Genomic DNA, 11,420 nt, shown 5'->3' on the forward strand with positions numbered 1-11,420 from the left:
GCAGTTTTAAGTTCACAGCAAAACTGAGGAAGGTACAGAGATTTCCCATATACCCACAGTGCCCAGATACACACAGCCTTCCCCATATCAACATTCTCCACCAGAGTGGAACATTTGTTGCAATTGATGAACCTAAACTGACACATCATAATCACCCAAAGTCCATGGTTTACATTAGGGTTTCCTCTTGGTGTTGTACATTCTTTGGGTTTGACAAATGTATAAATGTATAATGACATGCACCCACCATTATAGTGTCATACAGAATAAACAGTTCACTGCTCTAAAAATCCTCTGTGTTCTGCCTGCTCATCCTTCCTTCCCTCAGCCCCTGAACACTATTGATCTTTTTCCTGTCTCCATAGTTTTGCCTTTTCCAGAATTGTCATATAGTTGGAATCACATAGGATAACTCCTTCCTTTTTAGTGCTGAACAGTACTCCATTGTCTGGTTATACCACTGTTTATGTGTTTATTTACCTACTGAAAGACACTTTGGTTGTTTCCAAGTTTTAGCAATTATGAATAAAGCTGCTATAGACATCTGTGTTGCAGGGTTTTGTGTGCACCTAAGTTTTTAACACCAAGAAGCGTGATAGCTGGATCCTGGGGTAAGAGTGTATTTAGTTTTGTAGGAAACTGCCATACTGTCTTCCAAAGTGGCAATACCACTTTGTATTTTCACCAGCAATGAATGAGAGTTCCTGTTGCTCCACACCCTCAACATTTGGTGTTGTCAGTGTTCTGGACTTGGCCATTCTAATAGGTGTATAGTGGTACGTCATTGATGTTTTAATTTGCATTTCCCTAGTGACATTTGATGTGGGGCATCTTTTTTTGTTCTTATCTGACATCTGCATATCTTCTTTGGTAAGACGCCTGTTAAGGACATTGGCCCATTTTTTTAATCCAGTTGTTCATGTTCTTATTGTTGAGTTTTAAGTTTTTTTAATTTTTATTTTTATCCGAGTAATACTTGCACATAATTTTAGAAAAAAATCAAGTAATATATAAGTATTTTTGTTAAAATCAGCATTTTCTTGAATTCACCCTTGTTTCCTATGCCTTCGTATAAACCCTTTCAACTGATTCTTTTAGCAATAATTTCCATATTTCTAAAAAATAGGCTTATATTGCTACTTTTTAATTTTTCAGTTTCCAGTATTCTCTATTAACTTCCCACATTGGAAGATGAGGATACAGTGCTCTCTCATCATCACAGCCCTCCCCCTGTATCTCATATCCACTCTTTTCTCAGCCCCCATTCTACAATATAGCTGAAACATAATTTTACTTTGCTATTCAGTGTTTATATTATTTTGACTCTATGGTACGATTAACAGTTAAGCAATGTAGTATACCATGTTGACTTTTTCTTTCCTAAACATTTTATTTTCTGTGGAATTAATAATAGTCTTGTTTGTTTTTAAAATGTGTTTACTTTTTAATGTACTTATGACTGAGTCATCTCCATATTCCTCCCTAGTTGTGCAAGTATCTTCTCAATAGAGTTAATCACATTAAGTACTCCATTAATTTCATCTTCTTGGAGAAGTCTTTCCTGGAAACTTCTGATCACCTTCAATCTGGATTGGTTGCTCTCTAAGCTGGCATCTTGAGATCTCCTTTTACCATCTTCCTGAAGATTCCTTGAGCTCCCTCCAAGTTGGATCTTCTGTTTCACAGATCCCATGTCTTTCTCTTTTGGTTTACTATCCCTTTTGATGAAGAAAAATTTGGAAGCAATGAACATATCTGAAAACATCTTTAACCTACCCTCACACTTGACTGAAAATCTGTCTAGGTATAAAAGCCTAGATTTTAGATTATTGTCTTTCAGAATTTTGAAGATTGTTCCATTGTATTTCCAGTGAGATTGTTGAGAAGTGGGATGCTATTCTGATTCCCAATTTTTTATATATACTTAACTTTTTCCTCTTGTACAGTCTTTTCCTTGTCTCCAGTCTTCTGAAATTTCATGTTGATATGCTTTGGTGTCAGGGTATTTTCATTCAATGTGTTAGATGCTCAGTGGGCCTTTCCTATTTGAAATTCATATCCTTATGTTCTAGGAAACTTCCCTAAATCTTTCTTTCTTCTTTATTTTTAAAATAGTATCCTGTTTTTATTTCATGTGTTTAATATCTTCACTTATCACTCTGAGGATATTAATTATAATTATATTCTTTTGAAATACTCTTCTCCTCCCATCGTCTCTGTTTCATCCAAGTTGCTTTTCCTGTTTGTTTTCTATCTTTAATACTAGAGGCTTTCCTTTAATGTCTGGTGACCTCTGGATGTCCCCTTATATATAAGAAAGGCATAGTAAAAAATGGATTGGAATCTTTATACACATGAGTGGGGCTTACTAGCTATGGTATCACTGTAGAGTGATGTGGCCAGGTCATTTAATTAGAGGACACCTCATACCCAACCTATATCATGATCATTAGATCTTTTCTCAAGGACTGGACAGATTCTCCAGAAAAGACTTCCAATTTCCTACATGGATGGAAGGCCTAATCCTGGCTGTCAGTAGACCAGGAGCTGACTAAGGGAAGAGGTAATACATGTGTCAACATTCAGTGAGTAAAATTTCACCTAGTATGCCTGGATTTGGTATAGTACCCATCCTGAACTATGTCTGGTGTTCCATGGTCCAGAAAACATATTCCTGGGTGGGAGAGATAATATGGACATCTAACTGCTTTTTGGAAAAAAAAAAACAGCTTTATTGAAATATAGTTCACATACCATATAATTTGACCCATTTAAAGTGTTCAATTCAGTGGGTTTTGGTATATTCACTGAGTTGTGCAACCATCACCACAATCTTAGAATGTTTTATTATCTTTAAAAGGAAACTCATTTCCATTAGCAGAAACGCTCCAATTTTACCTCCCACTAGCTCTAGGCAACCATTAATCTACTTTCTATTTCTATAGGCCTGCTCATTCTAGGCATTTTATATAAATGGAATCATACAGTATGTGGTCCTTTGTATCTGGCTTCTTTCACTTAACATGGTGTTTCAAAGTTCAAAGCATGAATCAGAACTTCATTTCTTTTTATTGCTGAGTAATATTCCATTGTATGGATATATCACATTTTATTTATCCATTCACCCATCTAACTGCTTTTTAAATAGATTTTATATATATATATATATATTTTTAATTGGAGTATAATCTGTTCACAATGTTGTCAATTTCTGGTGTACAGCACAATACTTCAGCCATATAGGAACATACATATATTTGTTTTCATATTCTTTTTCACCATAAGTTACTACAAGATAGTGAATATGGTTCCCTGTGCTATACAGTATAAACTCATTGTTTATCTATTTTATATATATTAGTTAGCATTTGCAAATCTTGAACTCCCAATTTATCCCTTCCCACCCTCTTCCCGCCCTGGTAACCGTAAGTTTGTTTTCTATGTCTGTGAGTCTGTTTCTATTTTGTAAATAAGTTTGTCTTTTTTTTTTAAGATTCCACATATGAGTGATACCATATGGTACTTTTCTTTCCCTTTCTGGCTTATTTCACTTAGAATGACATTCTCCAGGTCCATCTATGTTGCTGCAAATGGCATTATTTTATTATTAAATAGACTTTTATCCAATATGCTGATTGTAGCTCACCTTCAGCCTCACTTCAAGGAGAACCTCCAGCCACCAATTCCTAAGCATTTTGAGGGTTCTCCAGTGTAAATTGGGTGGCTTCTCAGACTCCCAAGCACTGTTATAAAACTTGGCATTCTCAGATTTCCTAAGTAGCTATCACTTGACCAGGTGCTTTCCAGCACCCCAAATTTTGTTTTTGTTTTCTCTTGTTCTAGTCTCTTTGTGGTTATGGTTTATGACTCCCCCACCACCCCAGTCCCTTTATTTATAGTTTAGAAAAGTTTAGAAGGGAATTAAGGCTAACTTACTCATTTAATCTGCTATCTTCAATGAAAATGCCTCATATCAGTCTTTAATAATACAAGAAGAGATGGTTTTAATCTGATTTTATGAAATCCGCAGAAAGAACATAAAAAGCACTAACATCATAATACAATTACAAACAGTTAACTTAGACAAATATATGCATGCAATAAGCTATAAATCATAGACGGTGTGGCTCTGGTTTTCGTTTTAGTCAAGTGTGGCCAAGGGAACTTTCTCGGCCCTGGTCTGCTTTTTTCCTGATTATTCCATTGTCCCTGATTCTTTCTCATCTACAGGTTCTTTCCTGTGTCCCACACTGTCCCACATCCCATGCCCTCCTCTATTAATAAATCTCCCTGGTATCAGGAAGCATTTTATACTAATTACAGAAAATTCTCAGTCTCTCAGTCCACTATTGCTCCTTCAAGTAGACTCTTCAGCATGTTTTCTGGTTCAAGTTATGCACATTGTTTCATCTGTTTCTGCATAATTCTGACACATGATGAGTTCTGCTGACCTTCAAGATCCAGTGAAAATGACTTCAGCAGGTACCCTTTTCCTGGGAACAGCTTTTTCAGTTGCAACAACTGCTGTGTAATACTGTAGGTTACACAGACTACCTATGTCTCTTTTTGAGATGACTACTATGTGTCATTCATATGTTGTATGCCACATACTTAAGAAAAAGACACAGGAAGTAGCAGGATCAGTGATTATTGTATAGTGGTGCTTGTTGAAAAACATAGCTCCCTGCAATTCAGTTATGATTGATTCTGTTATTTCCTGTGTCTTATTCTTAAGTGTGTGATATATGACATATGACATGAGACATTGTCCCTATAATCTACTTTATATTTGTTGCTTATTGAGCAAATCTTTTCATAGCTGGGATTAGGTTCAATATTGCCCTTGTTCCATCTGAATTATGTTAGCAATTAGAATAATCCATGGAAAAACAATTTTAAGCTAACAGTCTGCCCAGCAGGTGGCAATTCTTGTATTAAAACATTCCACGTGTAGTCACTCTGCAGCGTGCTGATGACCTGTTTGAAGTCTCACCTTCTGTCTGTGGATCAACATGTACCTGTGGGCCTCAATGTCAGAAAAACTTAGCTTCATGGACCAGGTTTACAGACCTGCGAGGCCAAGGAAATCGTAAGCTCTAATTCAGAAGCTCCTTCCAACTTGTTGTGTGGCTTCCCACGAACCATTTCATACTCACTCGGTCCTTTCTCCATTTCAGCCTGCAAACAGTGCCTGTTAGCTTCTCAAGGGCATTGTGAGGAAGCGGAAAGTGGTGGTTAAAACGAAAAGAAGCTGAAAATACCAAGAGCCCCTCAATAGTTCTAACCTGTAACAAGAAAAGAAACAAGTCAGTACCGGAAAACCCAGTACGTATGTAGCCAAAACCAAAGGCTTGTTGTTGTTATAAAGAAAAGGGAACAACGTCTGACTTTGACATTCACACATTCCGAACCACAGTCTTCCAAGCCTTCCTCCTGCAGCCAAGCCTGTTGGTGGGAGCCAGGTCTAGAGGAAAGTTTCCAGAAAGCACATTTTGGCAAAGGTTGCCGCTAAACCTGCAGAGAATACAGTTCCGTTTCTTTTCCTTTCTTTCTTAATTTTTTTTTTAAAGAACATTTTCATTCCTTTTTGCCGCAGAATTTCATGGACTGTGTTTATTTTTCCTTTTCAGGTTATAGTAAATGGATTTTTCATAGTCAGATGTGAGAAACAGACACGTCTTTCCTTTTTTTCCTTTCTTTCCTCACAAAATTCTTTCAACTCATAGTGGAGCCAAAGTCTAAGACTGCGTTTTAGAGAACTGATTTTCTTATATTGTCATCGAATTACTTCAGAGAAAGCATGAGGTACTAAAGTTGACTTTCTGAGTGCTTACAGAAGAGGCTAACCCGTGCCCAGTGAAGGGCATGATTACTGATCTTAATTACAATCCTTGGACAAGTGGCCTGTGTGGTCCAGAGCCCTGCACCCGGAGAGGGCAGTGGGCCCTGGGTCTGTTTCAGATAGTTCTGTAAACCAAAAACAACCACCGCAAGTGCACTGGCTTTAGAGGAATCTCCAAGAAAATTGCCTTCCCTTTCCTCACAACATGTCATTACAGAAAAATAGAAGCCCGTACATTCCAATCTGATTTTCATTTAACTCTGCAAGCCTGTAAATTTTGCCATGAGGTAAGGGGCTGATTCAGAGCTCCAGAATCCTTTCGGTGCCACAGATATGATTTTAAAATGGATATTCCTTTGAGTTGCTCCGCTAGGGTCATGGAATAAATGGGGCTCTGTCGGATGAGAACTCCCAGTCCTGGTAAACAAGAACTGGGATGCCTGGTGGCCAAAGTAGCTGCCTTGTGTTTTAAAGGTTAGGAGTTCAAATGTTGTGGGTTTGCCCTTGGCTTAAAGTATGCACGTATCTTGGTTGGAGGAGCAATAACATTACACGATGGAATCTGGCCTACCCCCAGCTACGTTCTGGCTACGATTAATTAAACAAATACTTCCTATGGAATGCTTCACCTCGAGAATCCCCAACAAAGGGTCCACATTCCAGGAGACATAGGAAAGCTTTATCTTTAAGCTTCCTGCCCCCGTACAGTGTATAGATACTTGAATTCCACCACATAGACTAGCATTCACACTTGACACATTCTTTAAATTTTGATATACCTATAGCTTCAGGGCTCCTTTTCCCTCCTTGTTTTATGTTCTCCTGATTTTCCAGGAAGATAATAATTTACGGATTTAAAGGCATGCTCCTTGCACCAATGACCCATTGGAAATAGACCTCCCCTTGTAAGAAAATCTAATCTGTATTAGGTTCTGTCATTTTAGTGGTCCATTAGCTTTATAATAGCTTTTTTTTCTATAGCATTTACTGTTTTTAAAGCACTTTACATATATGATCCTTTTTAAATTCTGATAGCTTTTGATTAGAGTAAATATTATGCTCATTTTGCAGACCGAAAAAAAAAAAAAAAGAGAGAGAGAGAGAGAAACAGATATTAAAAGACTTGCTCAAAATCACTCAACAAGTTAGTATCGGAGCTGAGACTCCAGCGCAGACTTTCCCAACTCTAAATGTTTTCATCACAATAGCAGAGTTGCCTCTAATAGCAAAAAAAAAAAAAAAAAAAAAATGTTCCTGATTTTGTTGCTGGTCCTTTTATTGAGCTTCACTCAGTGATGCCATGGCCCTCGTGGAAAGAAATCATCCGTTGACACGCCCTGTAGGTGCTGAACACAAAATACCAAGTCGAATTGATTTAATTAAATGATCTGCTACCCCATTCCCTCCTCTGCACCCACAAATAAAGGGAAATAACTAACATTTTATGCTCCCTCGCTCCAAGAATGCCTGAACTTAGAAATATCCCAGCATTGTGACCTGAAGTTGCCTCAACAGGAAGTTCTGTTTTTTAAATTAAGCCTCCGGTCTTTTTCTTTCCAGTCGCTCTTCTTGCCAGTGGAGTTTTGGACAAATAATTCCCAGGAAAGCTATCGACACATACATGACATGAAGACAGCAATGATACCTGCTCCCTACCTAGCTGGCAAATGTTTGGGGGAAAACAACCAGATAATGTCTCTCATGTGCCTTGAATGCCTAGAAAGAAAGATAAAGTTTACGTGCAAGGATGTAATTATACCAAGTCAGCAGTGATATCATCGTCTATATTTTACATGTGTGGTTGTTGCCTAAGACCTTCCTTGCTGAATATAATTTGGTGTTCAGGTTTGATGTTTTAAGGACATAATGATGTTACAAGTTAGCAAAAGAGCCTAAGTTGGGGAGGTAAGGCATCGTCTTCTTTTAAAAATTCCTGTATGACAGAGATTTTTATTTTGTCTATCTTCTCCACCCAGGCCTGCAATTAGGACTACCTCCAAGGTGTACAAAGCACTCCTTCCATTTCTTTATCACTTGTGTGATTCCCCTTCTAGAAAGGTCAGGGTAAAGTGGCAAAGGGTGATTTGGAGAAAAGAAAATCTGTCTAGTTCTACTGAGGGGCTATCAAAATGTGAAAGGCCAACTGGAGATTTCTATGGTCAATCTTCTAGAAAGCCTATGCCCATCAGGCCTGTCCATGCCTAGCGGGACCACGCCAGGTGAACTTCCCCCAAGCGCCATTCGAATTTGTTTAAAAGAATTCTAAAAGCTAGAACCACAGTGCGTAACCATACTGAATGTCCATTAGCATGCCAGGCACCACGTGAGGTGCAGGAGATACAGAGTCAAAACACTCTTCCTCAGAGAAACAGCTGTCCAGTGAGGAGGCAGACAAACACTCAGATAGGACCAACACCCAGCGCAGTGCCTGACACACGGTAGGACTCCCAATATGCTTGCTGAGTGAATGTGCAATATGTGCTGCACGGTGACAAGGACCTTAATAGAGGAAACACGAGATGCCATGGAGACAAGGAAGAGGGCACCTGACCAAGAGCAGCAGGAGAAGAAAAGAGACTCCAGGAAAGACCTTGTGTAATGGCTGCGCATAGGCAGCTGTAAGAGAGCACCAGGTTTACAGTGGCAAGAGCATTAGATTTCTGGCTTTTTATTTTGTCCTAGTTTATTTAAAAAAAAAAAAATGCTGTTCACAGCCTGCTCAGGTCTCAACCCTCTTCTACGTAACTGTTGGCCTTGCAGTCAAGGACTTGGCAAAAGAATTGAAATGTTTGCTTGGGAGCTCTTAAAAACATTTCTGCGGTGAAGCACAATGTATTTTCATCATATCTCCAAAGTCCTCTATCTACAGAGCCACTCCAAACATCTGTATTGGTTTCTTATTGCTCCTGTAACAAATCACCACCTACTTTGTGGCTCAAAACAATAGAAATCTATTCTCTCACAGTTCTTGAGTCCGGAAGCCTAAATCAGTTTCCCCAGGCTGAAATCAAGGTGCTGTCAGGGCAGCCCTCCCTCCTGAGGCTCAGAGGAGAATCCAGGTCTTGCCTCTTCTTCCAGCTTCTAGTGGCTGCTGGCATTTGTTGGCTTGTGGCCACATCACCCGAATCTCTGTTTCTCTGATCACGTTGCCTTCTTCTCTTCTATGGTCAAATCTCCCTCTGCCTCCCGTTAATGAGGACACTCATGATTGAACTTAGGGCCCACCTGGATAAACCAGGAACTCTCCCTATGTCAAGAGCTGTAAAATCCTTTTTTGCCATGCAAGGTAATATTCATAGGTTACAGGGATTAGAACAGGGCTATATATTTTTTTCAGGTAGGGGAGGGGGACATTATTCAGCTTACCATCACTGTCTGAATCACTGGGTCTCCAATACAAATCTGTTAAATATCTCAGTTGAGTTTCTCTTTACTTTCCTTCAAGAGGCAGAATAAGCACTCTCTTCTTTCCTTGGGGAAGAAGAAAAATGGACAAAAGGATGGGAGATAATTTCCATGGAGCCCCTACCATGTGTTAAATAATTTATATGCATTCTTTATAACAAGATTGTGGGTAGCTCTTGTCACCATTTTACAGATGAGAAGAGTGAGGGTCAGAGAGGCCAAGTAATTGTCTAAGGTCTCCCAGCAAGTAAATAGTAGAGACAGAATTTGAACCCAGAACTGTCTGATTTCAAAACCCACATCCTTTCCACTCTACAAACATTTCTCAAATTTCAGTATTATTCTGATATCTCATAAATGAAAAAAATTCTCACAGGCCCTAGTTGAAGAAACAACTGAATTGAGAAACTAAAGCTATGCTTTATGAAAACATAAATTTAAAAATTCTCAAGTCTTCCCCCAATCCTGGGACACTCCATGTGAGAAACAATACAAGAAACCACAATTTCCCCCTCCTACCCCCACCTGAGAATTCCATTTTCAAGGGTCTTCATATTAAGACTCAAGACGGCTGCCTTTTAACCATGTTGCTCTGCTGCTTAGGAAAGGCTTTAATGAAATAAAGCATTTGCTCCTAAGATGTTAACGCTAGCAATCTGTTAATATTGTAAAGATGTAAGTTAATTATTTCCACCTCAGAGACACTTGATGAACTTCAGTCACATTGAAGTAAACGGCTGTGGCATTTTTCGAGTTTAATCTAAATGAAAGTTTACCCAGATGTCCCACACAAGCTTTGAGGTTTAAAAATGTCACCCTCATGCTGACCGAGTATCATAATATGGACGCCTAATGCCTATCACGCAGTTACTTGATGGTTACTATGGGTCAGGCACTGTTCCAAGCACTTCACATGAATTAACATATGTAATACTCATAAAATCCTCCGAAGCAGGGCATAGTCTTCTTTCTCTTTTAAATGATAAAACTGAGGCACAGAATGGTTAGGTAATTTCTCCAAGGTCACAGAGCAAGTGAAAGATACAGAGCTAGGATGAAGCACAAGTCATTTGCTTATTATACACACCATCTTTTAACACAGCTGAGACCAAAGATGTTCACTCTGTGTCTAAACTCACTTCCTGAGCCCAGGCCTGAGATCTGACATGTGCTGCCCAGAATATGAGCCCCATCCTGCCCCCATCCTCTCTGGTCTATAGCAGCTTTGCCATATCAGGCTCTATCTTGGGATCGTGTGCTCACTGTTCACTGGCCAGTCAGCCAAGGACACAGCCAAAGGTGAATGGCACTGTCCCTACCTTGGATACCAGAAAACCCAATCTAGTCTACCTACCACCTGTCCCAACAGCCTCTACAGAGAGGGAGAGGTGGAACATCCCCGCCACCATCCCACCCTGTCTCCACTCTAATCCCTCAGGCTACCATTTTGTGACCTTTTTCCTTTAAAGATTTCCCTTGGTGGGAGCGGGGAGGGTATAGCTCAGTGGTAGAGCATGTGCTTAGCACATGTGAGGTCCTAGGTTCAATCCCCAGTACTTCCATTAAAACAAACAAACAAACAAACACAAACAAACCTAATTACCTACACCTCACCGCAAAAAAAAGCTTCTAAAATTCTCCTTGGAAAAATGCTGGGGATATAGAAGGAGTCCCATGTGACTTATCTCAACATTCCTAGGAATGGATGTGCCTCCATTTCCAAGAGACCCCTTGATTTCTTAATCATTTCTTCAGTTTTCATGTCCCAATAGACATTCTTGCCTAGTGGCCATTAAATCAGATGTCCAGAGGTGCAATTCAGTTGTAGGTGGGATTCAGTTGCAGGTGATGAACCACTTAAACATAGTCTAAGGTGCAGCACTTTCTCAAACTCCTTAGACATCCGATCTTCTCCTGGCAGGCTCTCCTAGGAAGACTAAAATCCCTGCGTTGAATGTGCAAGAACACATTCTCCCCAAAGAAGTAAGTTTGGTTTGTTTCCTTGTTTGCATTTCTGGGAGATGTAGTCCTGGTTCCCATCTGAATGAAGAGTCTGATGATCTGAGCTTAGAAGCTCCTTCCCTATGAATATTGACAGTCCTCAAAAGATCCCAGTCAACACTGGAAGTTGTTCAAGTGTCCTGATAATCTAGAAGTAAAAAAGGAGCAACTC

General features: G+C 39.4%; 1 long non-coding RNA gene across 1 annotated transcript; it reads right to left on the reverse strand.

The window, feature by feature from the left end:
- Positions 1 to 3,424: 3,424 nt before the first annotated feature.
- LOC123613989 (uncharacterized) lies at positions 3,425 to 10,623 on the reverse strand. Its single transcript, XR_006721422.2, has 3 exons — positions 9,773 to 10,623; positions 9,209 to 9,313; positions 3,425 to 5,285 (listed from the first exon to the last, which is right to left on the reverse strand). It is a non-coding gene; the product is annotated as an uncharacterized LOC123613989 (long non-coding RNA).
- Positions 10,624 to 11,420: the final 797 nt, after the last annotated feature.

The sequence above is a fragment of the Camelus bactrianus genome, chromosome 23 (genome assembly GCF_048773025.1).
Source record: "Camelus bactrianus isolate YW-2024 breed Bactrian camel chromosome 23, ASM4877302v1, whole genome shotgun sequence".
Classification (NCBI taxonomy): Eukaryota; Metazoa; Chordata; class Mammalia; order Artiodactyla; family Camelidae; genus Camelus; species Camelus bactrianus.